At 35.4% G+C, this 11,851-nt stretch overlaps 1 long non-coding RNA gene across 1 annotated transcript; it reads left to right on the top strand.

Moving 5' to 3' along the window:
• Window positions 1–6,966: 6,966 nt before the first annotated feature.
• On the top strand, window positions 6,967–11,310 carry LOC307145058. The gene is made up of 5 exons (XR_013818876.1): window positions 6,967–7,756; window positions 7,986–8,013; window positions 8,175–8,421; window positions 8,822–8,983; window positions 10,860–11,310. It is a non-coding gene; the product is annotated as an uncharacterized lncRNA (long non-coding RNA).
• The last annotated feature ends 541 nt before the right edge of the window (window positions 11,311–11,851 follow it).

Raw genomic sequence — 11,851 nt, 5'->3', positions numbered from 1 at the left:
GGGTCGATGAGATCAACATACGTACTGAGTTGTGCTACTGTAGGTAAAACAACCCCCCCAACTTTTGTCAAAAGCATTTTGAAAGTGACACATTTCCTGCTGCCAGTTGGTGGCGCTATAACTTTGACACACAATAGTTACATCCATCTGATCGGCCTCTTACCATGAACAAACTGCTGAAGTTTCATCAAGATCAGTTAATGTATGCATTAGTTATAACACTTCGTTTTTCTCTTTTCTCGCCATTAATTCGTTTCCTCGCCACAGCCAAACCGTTCGAGATATCAAAAATCCGTCCGCAATTTAGCATCCTCAATGTCTTGACTTCACGCTGACCGACTTTGGAGGCGAATCGATGTATTTCCTAGGAGGAGTACATTAAATTCCACAGCAAGCGTTTCCAAACAACCCTAAATAGCCGACTTCCTGTTGGGCTGGCGTAAAACTTAGAGCACGAAAGTTGTTCGGCCCGATGAGATCTATATGTGTACCGAGTTTCAAATTAATTCATGCAAGCATGTTTGATATATGGACCAAGTTTTAGAACCCCGTTCAAGGGGGCGCTGTTGAGCCCCCCTGCCACGCCCGGCTACCAGATTCAGCCCCGCCCTGATGGCCGCGGGTTCTGACCTGTGTGCAAAGTTTCAAGAGTTTTCGAGCACGTTTAGGGACCCAAAAGCCCCAGAAACCTTGAAAAACAAATGAAAAAGTAAATCTCACTCAACTGACAAATCACCCCCACCCCTCACACACTCAGAGACAGAGAGAGAGAGAAATTTCTCCAAAAAATCACATTCAAACCAAAATATCTGACTTTCTGTTGCTTTGAGCTAATAAGTGTAAATTAGAAAGTTGTCCGGCTCGATAAGAACAATATACATACCAAGTTTTGTGATTCTAGGTAAAACTAAGCCCCCATTTTTGACTAAAGGTGGCGCTACTGAGCCCCTCACCACGCCCGTTTCTGAAACTTTGCCCATGTCTACTGGATAATAAGTGTGATGTGTCTGTCGAGTTTCATGCAATTTCAAGTATGTTAAGAGTCTCAAAAGCATCAAAAAAGAATATTAAAGTTTGATGCGTTGCCATGGCAACAGTATATAAGATATCAATAATCCTTTCACAGGTCTACATCTGCCGTGTGTCTACATCATACACATAAAGTTTGAAGCAAATCAGGTAAAAATAAGAGAGTGATTTCAAAGCATTTTGAAAGTGACACACTTCCTGCTGCCAGTTGGTGGCGCTATAACTTTGACTCACAATAATCACATCCTTGTGTTCGGCCTCTGAAAACGAACACACTGCTGAAGTTTCATCAAGATCAGATAATGTATGCTGAAGTTATAACACACTTCCTGTGTCCCTTATTCGCCATAAATTCGTTTCCTTGCCACGGCCAAACCGTTCGATATATCAAAAATCCGTCCGCAATTTAGCATCCTCAATGTCTTGACTTCATGCTGACCGAGTTTGGAGGCGATTGGATGAATTCTCTAGGAGGAGTACATTAAATTCCACAGCATGCGTTTCAAAACAACCCATAATAGCCGACTTCCTGTTGGGCTGGCGTAAAAAGTAAAAGTACGAAAGTTGTTCGGCCCGATGAGATCTATATGTGTACCGAGTTTCATATTATTACATGCAAGCGTGTCTGATTTATGGACTAAGTTTTCGGACCCCGTTCAAGGGGGCGCTGTCGAGCCACCCTGCCACGCCCGGGTACCAGCTTCAGCCCAGCCCTGATGGCCACGGGTTCTGACCCGTGTGCAAAGTTTCAAGAGTTTTCGAGCACGTTAAGGGTCTCAAAAGTGCCCGAAAGGTTGACAGAAAAATAATAATAATAATAATAATAATAATAAAATATAGCTGCGAGCAGCGATTACGGGCCCAAGCCGGTGGCACCGCAACCCCGGTGCCTTTAGTTACCTAAAGGCACCGGGGTGGCGGTACCGCCGGCTTGGGCCCTCCATCGCTGCTCGCAGCTATATTTATATATATATATATATATATATATATATATATATATATATATATATATATATACATACATACATACACACACATACATATATATGTATATATATATATATATATATATATATATATATATATATATATATATATTATTGTTCAAAAGTTTGGGGTCAGTAAGATTTTTAATGTTTTTAGGAGAAGTCTCTTCTGCTCACCAAGGCTGCATTTATTGATTAAAAATACAAACAAAAACAGTAATATTGTGAAATATTATTCCAATTTAAAACAGCTGTTTTCAATTTTTAAATATTTTACATAGTAATTCATTTCTGTGATCAAAGTTGAGTTTTCAGCATCATTACTCCAGTTTCAGTGTCACATGATCCTTCAGAAATCATACTAATATGATGATTGATGCTCAATAAATATTCATTATTATTTTCAATGTTGAAAACAGTTGTGTACAGATTTTTTTTTTCAAAATGCTTTGATGAATGTTAGTTCAAAAGAACAGCATATATTTCAAATATATATATTTTTAACATTATAAATGTCTTTACTGTAACTGTTGATCAGTTTAACTCATCCTTCATAAATAAAAGTACTGATTTATTTTATTTATTTACCCCAAAAATAAAATTTTAATTATTACTAACCCAAAACTTTTGAGCGGTAGTGTTTAACGTTACAAAAGCTTTAGATTTCAGATAAATGCTGTTCTTTTGAACTTTCTATTCATCAAAGACTGTACACAACTGTTTTCGACATTTAAAATAATAATGAATGTTTCTTGAGTATCAATCATCATATTAGAATAATTTCTGAAGGATCATGTGACAGTGACGACTGGAGTAATGATGCTGAAAACTCAGCTTTGATCACAGGAATAAATAACAGTTTAAAATATATTAAAATAGAAAGCAGCTGTTTTAAATTGGAATAATATTTTACAATATTACTGTTTTTGTTTGTATTTTTAATCAAATATATGCAGCCTTGGTGAGCAGAAGAAACTTCTCTGTTATGTGCGCGCCACAGACTGCACGCACGTCCGCTTAGAGTTCCGCCTTTTGCCTTCCGTCAATATTACGTTATTAGAAAAAATTTTTTTTAGAGAATCGATTTTTTGACATTTGTGAATCGATTCAGAATCGTCCACGTCCGCATCGCGATGCATCTAAGAATAATTTTTTTCTCCCACCCCTAGATTTCATACAAATAAACAGTTACAATTAAGTCACTTACATTTTAGATGCAATGTTGACTGTTTTTGTTCTGTTTCAGCAGCGAAAATAGTTAAACAAAGATCACGGCAGAACCATCACTTATCACGTGTTTTCTCATAACTGAACGATTCAGCATTTTTAACGAATCGGTTGACTCAAAGATTGAATGATCAATCCATAAACATCTGTCTTAATCATGATCGACTCATTCGAACGAATCGTTTGAACGAATGAATCAATGACTCGCTTATTAAGATGGATGCCTGGCGACACCTAATGGCGGTTTAGTGTTGTTTATTCTTTCCCACATGTGTGTGATTTGTGTGTGCAACATTATCATTATTTTTCTTTCACTATTATATTAGCGATTTAAAAGCACCCACTCGTGTCACACGTCGATTAACCGGTGGGAAAATATCCTCAGACACATACCTAATAAATGTATATTTAAATTAGAGGTGGGCATAGATTAATTTTTTTAATCTAGATTAATCTAGATTAATTTTGAAATTAATCTAGATTAATCTAGATTAAAATGGCTCATTTGAATTCTGCCGAAGGCATTCAGAATATGTGTGCTACCCAAATAATGACTATAAAAGTAAGTCTTTGAGAACGGGTTTCTCAAGCCAGGTGGCACATTAGACCAGGGGCTCATCTCCTGTTTCCAAAATGCATCACAAACTGCTTGAGAAAGCTGTTCTACTCACAGACTGTAAAAGGTTACTACTGTACTGTTACCGTCCGTAGGCAACATTAGGTAGGCCTATGTTATTATCAACTACTATAGGCAATCAATTAGGGATGGGCGATATGGCCTAAAATCCATATTGTGATATACATTGCAGCCTCTTGCGATAACGATATTATAATAAAACCATTTCAGAACAGGTTACACAGACCCTGCTAAACAACTGCTAAATGTTTTTGTTTTTTTGAAAGGGTGTATGTAGTTTTGAGAACATATATTGTGCAAAACTGTAAGTATACAACATAATTTTGCAGATAAATAAAATTTAAGTACACTAGCTGCAGAGACTTAAGTAGGTCTAATGTTTATTATGGCTTGGAGCTTATGAAACCCCAAATTTAAAATTAGAATATTGTCTAACCGATGTCTTTTCAGTTAAAAAGAAACACAACAACGATTCTTAAAATCGGGCGCTTTTAATAAAAAGAGATTATGTGCTAACTTACACCACTCACTAAGATATATTGGGAATAATACGCGCGCGCTGGTATTCAGTGATGTGTTTCGTTTTGAATTTGAGGTGGTAGAACGGATTAGTCGTGTTAACTTACCGAATTGTTACACCACACAGTCTACGTCGGACGGCTTAAATCCGAACCAAGTCCAAATAATGGATGTTCCACCGATCTTTTACACCAGCTTTCACTTTCAGCCGTGTTTACTTAAGATGACGACGAATATGATGCGTTGCAGCCGGGTGTTCCTCGCGGCCGCGGGTAGATTGCGTCATCATAGCTTGTGTAGCTTGAGCCAGCTCCCAACCCAATTTGGAGAATAGATTAACGGCGATATTTTTTTTATCGCGCGATAAGAGTCTCGCGTTAACGCAGCGCGTTAACGCCGATAACGGCCCACCACTAATTTAAATACAATATTGGCCTACCTGGTAAAAAGTTTTATATACTATTTTGATGTCCTTTTGGACACAAGAGGGCAGTATAGCCCTATGTTTGCTTTTTTGTTGAACCAAATAGCACTAAATAGCCTGTTTTAACTTTTTCATTCTTCTTGAATTGCAAAAACAGAATAAAATGGGTTTAGTTCGATATTTGTATACTTTTATATAGAAATAAATGGTATATAATTACATTTTTAGAAGATTTTTAGTGTTTCCTTTTTGGACATTACTTTAATCCCTCGCCATAGCAAAACCGTTTAAGATATTTATTATCCATTCACAATTTAGCATATTTAATGTAGTTTCATCATGTTGAAAAAGTTTGGTACGAATAAAATAAATAGTTTAAGAGGAGTGGCTAAAAATTCAGAGGCTGATTTAGCAAAAAAAATCACATTCAGACCAAAATATCTGACTTCCTGATGGCCAGAGCTATTGAATGTAAATTAGAAAGTTGTCCGGCTTGATGAGAACAATATACAAACTATTTTTTCTTTACTGTAGTTAAAACTAACCCCCCCACTTTTGTCAAAAGCATGTTGAAAGTGACACACTTCCTGCTGCCAGTTGGTGGCGCTATAACTTTGACTCACAATAGCTACATCGATCTGATCGGCCTCTTACCACGAACACACTGCTGAAGTTTCATCAAGATCAGTTAATGTATGCAGAAGTTATTCCACTTCGTGTTTCTCTTTTCTCGCCATAAATTCGATTCCTCGCCACAGCCAAACCGTTCGAGATATCAAAAATCCGTTCGCAATTTAGCATCCTCAATGTCTTGACTTCATGCTGACTGAGTTTTTAGGTGATTGAATGAATTCTCTAGGAGGAGTACATCACATTCCACAGCAAGCGTTTTCCAAACAACCCATAATAGCCGACTTCCTGTTGGGCTGGCGTGAAACTTGACAGAGGGAAAGTTGTTCGGCCCCATGAAATCTATATGTGTACCGAGTTTCATATTAATTCATGCAAGCGTGTTTGATATATGGACCAAGTTTTCAGACCCTGTTCAAGAGGGCGCTGTTGAGCCCCCCTGCCACGCCCGTTTCTGAAACTTTTCACATGTCTACTGGCTAATAAGTGTTATGTGTCTGTCGAGTTTCATCCAATTTCAAGCATGTTAAGAGTCTCAAACGCATCCGAAAAGAATATTAAAATTTGATGCGTTGCCACGGCAACAGTATCTAAGATATCAATAATCCTTTCACAGGTCTACATCTGCCGTGTGTTTACATTATACATATAAAGTTTGAAGCAAATCGTGTAAAATTAAGAGGGTGACTTCAAAGCATTTTGAAAGTGACACACTTCCTGCCCATACAAAAATGTAATATATGGCCATGTACTTATATTTTAAATAGCATGACATATATCTATACATATATTTGACTTGTATGAGAACACAATATATGCCTGCAACATATATCTATACATATATTTGACTTATCTGAGAACACAATATATGACTGCAACATATATCTATACATATATTCGACTTATCTGAGAACACAATATATGCCTGCAACATATATCTATACATATATTCGACTTATCTGAGAACACAATATATGCCTGCAACATATATCTATACATATATTCGACTTATCTGAGAACACAATATATGCCTGCAACATATATCTATACATATATTCGACTTATCTGAGAACACAATATATGACTGCAACATATATCTATACATATATTCGACTTATCTGAGAACACAATATATGCCTGCAACATATATCTATACATATATTCGACTTATCTGAGAACACAATATATGACTGCAACATATATCTATACATATATTCGACTTATCTGAGAACACAATATATGTTCAACATATATCTCTACATATATTTGACTTATCTGAGAACACAATATATGACTGCAACATATATCTATACATATATTCGACTTATCTGAGAACACAATATATGACTGCAACATATATCTATACATATATTTCACTTATCTGAGAACACAATATATGCCTGCAACATATATCTATACATATATTTGACTTATCTGAGAACACAATGTATGACTGCAACATATATCTATACATATATTTGACTTATCTGAGAACACAATATATGACTGCAACATATATCTATACATATATTTGACTTATCTGAGAACACAATATATGCCTGCAGCATATATGAACATGTATGTGTCCAAACATGTGAAGAAAATATTTGAGTTCATCCATATATGATACCATATATCTGCATATATTACAGTATAGTATTGGTTTCTCGCATATATGGACAACATTAATTATAAATATGTGACATACATATTTGTTTTCAACATATTTAATAAATGTATGTAAACATACACTGTAACCCTTTACTGTAAATTTACAACGAATTTCTTACAGAATTGTAGGCTACTGTATTTCCATAATACAGTATTAAGCTGTATCTTTTACAGAACAGCTGTAAATATACAGCACATTTATGTTTTCGTCCTGATAAATTCGTTACCATCATACTGACTGAAAAGGCATTGCATTGTGGGATTGATTTCTTTCGCGCTCAATTCAGTTCAAATGTGACGCGTCATGCGAGCAGACAGTAACGTTAGGCAGCTACAACAGGCAAACTCGTTTTGTCAGCGGGATTCAACTGAACAAATAATCATTCCTGTTATCAAGATAAACAATGTCTGCGAATCTGTGAGCAATTTTAAAGCTTTTTTGAGGTTCGGTTCGGTTCGGTTCGTGTTTCAAACATTAGTTGCCTGTGACGCAGCAGAAAATGGACGACGTTAACGGTAGCAGCTACCTGAAGACGGATGGAAGAATTTGTCATTGAATAATCTAACCTGCGCGTGACGATAAGTGGGATTTAGAGTTTGAGAAGATGGAGAATTGTTCAACTGAGTGATACGGTAAGCCAATATATAAGTTTTTTTTTTTTTTTTTGCGTTCGCATTTCTACATTGTTTTCACGTATTTGGTTTGATTTTGCGAACGCGGTTTACTACCGTGGCCGCGCAAGCAATTCACTGACTCTGTTCCACCTGTTTACCAAGTAACGTTAACTTCGACATTTCATATAATAGACAACCTTTACCATGCTATTTGCATGACGTGCATTTGATATTTTTTTCGTTTTAGGCTTTGTAATCTGATGGCCATTGTTAATGTAAGTGCTTTTAAGTAGTGTTACAGTTATAGTCTATGTTGTAAAAAAAAAAAAAAAAATGCTGTCAAATTCTGTCAGTTCTGTGATCGTGCTTTTGAATCGTTGTCAGAATTTTGCTAGCACATGAAAATCCATGTTCCTAATGCTGTTTTCAAATGTAGTAGGCCTGTTCCTGATTGCCATCCCATGGTCCTACAACTACTCCCTAATTCAAAGAAGTTAGACGGTGTTATCCTTCAAGCAGATAAGTAGAGATTATTCAGCAAATCTCATTAATTTGTAATATGTTTTATGTTTTGGGTTCTGTTGATCAAGGTTGTGCTGTCCTTTTTAAAAATTGTTTCAGAAATTTGCATCGCTGATGTCCAGCAATCTACATTTGCCAGAAAGTCCACGACTTATTTCCTGGTATGTAAACATTAAAGGGGTAGATGAAACCTAAAATGAAAAGCCATCATTTACTCACCCTACTGCAAAATATGTTTTTCTTAATTAGTGTTTTTATTTTGTTTCCAGTCCAGATATCTACAATTCTTACATGAAGAAGCATTTATTAGACACGTAAAAATTGTCTTGTTTTCTGAAAGAATAAGTCAAAATTAAGTGAGTTTATGCTTAAAACAAACAAAATTATATGCCAGTGCATTTTAGCATTCTAACCAATTTTAATTTTTAGTTGAAAAATTTAATTCATAGAACTATGAATAGACAACTACATCGAACCACAGTGGAACCCACAGTAGTTATTTTAATTATTAATATTATTTATTTATTCTTTTTTTTTATTTTCTTTTTTATTCCATTACAGGTCAATCTCTAAGCAACCAGTGCTGGATATTAAGTTTGGAAGGTCAAGGTGTGTGTGAAGGATCACAGCCTCTTCATCACTGGCCTGGCAGCGCTGTTTGCCTCCTCCTATAACTTCAGCTTGCAGTACCAGGAAGAGGCAGCACCTTGAGTTTGGTCAGAGGTTAGTCATTGGCATATTTGCCATTCATATATATATATATATATATATATATTAGACTGAATTGTGTCACTAACCTTGACTTGACAGTATTTATTATGTTGACTACTGGTATGAACAATATGGCCCTGGTTTCCATACAGGGCTTAGCTTAAGCCAGGTCTAGGCCTTAATAAAATTAGGGTATTTAAGCAGCTTTTATAATAATGTATCATTAAAAAAAAAAAAAACATTACTGGTGTGCATCTTGAGATAAAACAGTGGCAGTCATATATTTTAAGATATATCGGTGCAAGTTGTTTTCAGTTGAAGGATTAGTGAAAATTCTGTCATTAATTACTCGCCCTCATGTCGTTCCAAACCTGTAAGACCTTCGTTCATCTTCAGAACACAAATTGAGATATTTTTGATGAAATCTGAGAGGTTTCTGAACCACCCATAGACAGCAACGTCTTTGCAACTTTTAAGGCCCAGAAAGCTAGTAAAAACATTGTTTAAATAATCCATGTAACTAGTGCAACCTTAAAGGAGAACTCCGGTCAATTTTAACATTGAGCTCATTTTTTTGTAAATTTGGAGTGCTGTCAATACAGAGAACAACGACAAAAATCGGTGTTGCCTACACCGTGTTATCCTCTTTTTAAAATTTGCACCCTGTTGACTTCAATTTTTAAACCTGCTTTTAGCCTCTTAACATCCTTGATGTGTCATACAAGTGCCCAGCCATGTGAGTGATTCCTTCAGAGTGAACACGGGTGAATCTGACTGCAGTAGATGTGAAAGATATCTTGTTGAAACATCTACAAATGTCCGTATATAGGTGAAAATGCCCCTTGAAATCAATTTAAGGTGGCAAATATATTACCCCTTAATAAAAAATGTTAATTTCTGTCACTGCTGTAAACTGACCACTGCATAGAATATGAATATCTTTGTCAGTCAGCTGTCAACAGGCCTAAACAAGCCATGGCACCAAGCACAGAAACACAATCCGTAAAATGTTATCTAATTATTATCAAGAAAACTTTGAAAATATCGATCGAGACATATTTTGTCAATATTGCTCACCCCTAATGCATGGTATTAATTTTGATTTCTTCGGGTCTTAAAAAGGTCTTAAAAAGCCTTAAATTTGACTTTAAAAAATGTGCAGAAACCCTGCTTCATAATATTTAGGTTGAACCACTGTAGCTATATATTTACCAATGTTTTTACCACTTTTCTGGGCTTTGACAGTTGCAATGATATTGATATCAATGGAAGGACAAAACTATCAGATTTCATCAAAAATATCTTCATTTGTGTCCCGAAGATGAACAAAAGTCTTGAGGGTGAGTAATAATGACAGAATTAAAATTTTTGGGTGCAAACATGCATTTAGTCTGGTAAATCATGTTGTCATATATGCAATAAACTTGCAAGGCTTGCAATTAAGTTAAATTATTTCTGTCACAAAGGTTTGGGCTGGATTCTGGCAGTGTGTGCTCTATATAAACGGAGAGTCTAAAGACTGCCTTTCCACTGATACTCTGATGGCACCGGATGAGGGCATGATATTGTTAATGAGCTGGGTGATGAGTAGACAAAAGTTGTAGAATAAAACTTTAAATCTGGCAACCCCACTTCCAAAAATTTAGTTAGTTGACAGTGTGCATGTAAACAGACACATTGAGTTGATGTATTTTACCAGGGCAGAAAAAATATCAGTTATTGATCACAACATCCAACATTGCATTTTTTTTTTCACAACATCCAACATTGCATTTATTTTATTTTTTTCATGTTGTTCAGTTTTAGACCGCTTTTGTGCTGTCTCTCTTTGTCAAAATATATACACTCAGTTAATAATATTTAATTGTTGTTTTTTTCTGCCTTTTAGACGCTTTCTTGACATCAATCCTGAACGTGGATCAAAAACAAAGAAAGGACAAGTAACTTCAAAGAAAACTGGCCAAGTTGTGCAAAACAAGAACACCACTGTAAGCCTACAGGTGTCCTCACTTCTGCGAAACCTTGCAGACTTTGAATGGGATTTCGTTTGCACTTTTATGGACTATGGTCGTTATAAAGCTTGGAAGAGCCAGGACATTTTTTAATAGAACTCTGATTGTATTCGTCTGAAAGAATAATGTCATATACACCTAGGATGACTTGAGGGTGAGTAAATCATGTGCTAATTTAAATTTTTGGGTGAACTATTCCTTTAATTAAGTGCTAACTGTTACCTGTTTAAGTGTTAAAATTGCATTTTATGTTTAAAAAGTAATTCAGCCAACATGTTCACAGAAGGCAATTTAACTAAATAAATGTTTTAAAACCCAGAAAATGTTTTCTTTTTCCTAGTGTGACTACTCTTATGAAACCTTAAAGTATAATATTTTAATTATGTAATAATAAAAGCAGTATTCCCTGTAAAAATACAATTTATTGCTGTCGACAAGTTTAATGTAAAATGTGGTATATGCTGTATTTGGTAATTACAGTGGAGTACTGTAAATGCTGTTTACTGTAGTAGTGTTGTAAAAATACAGTATGTGGATAGCAACCCAGCTGGCAGTATTTAACTGTAAATTTACAGTGAAAAGTTTTACAGTGTACATGCATGTGATACTGATGCATTTTTAAAGCTGTGGCATATGGTTATGGTACTTTGTGGATGTATTTGTCAAAAATGACAAAGAAAACACTGCATTATTGTATTAAAATACTATATTTGGTATTCACACAATAGACAATCTCCAACTATAGGCATTTAATTTCAAGGCATTCAGATATAAGGTTTGTATCCCTAATACATGTGAAAGTATGTACTATAGAAATAAGTACATATATGCATGTATAAATATATGCGTCATATATGCGTGTATACAT

This window comes from Squalius cephalus (genome assembly GCF_949319135.1).
Source record: "Squalius cephalus genome assembly, chromosome: 17".
Classification (NCBI taxonomy): domain Eukaryota; kingdom Metazoa; phylum Chordata; class Actinopteri; order Cypriniformes; family Leuciscidae; genus Squalius; species Squalius cephalus.
This window is presented reverse-complemented; position numbering and strand designations above follow the sequence as displayed.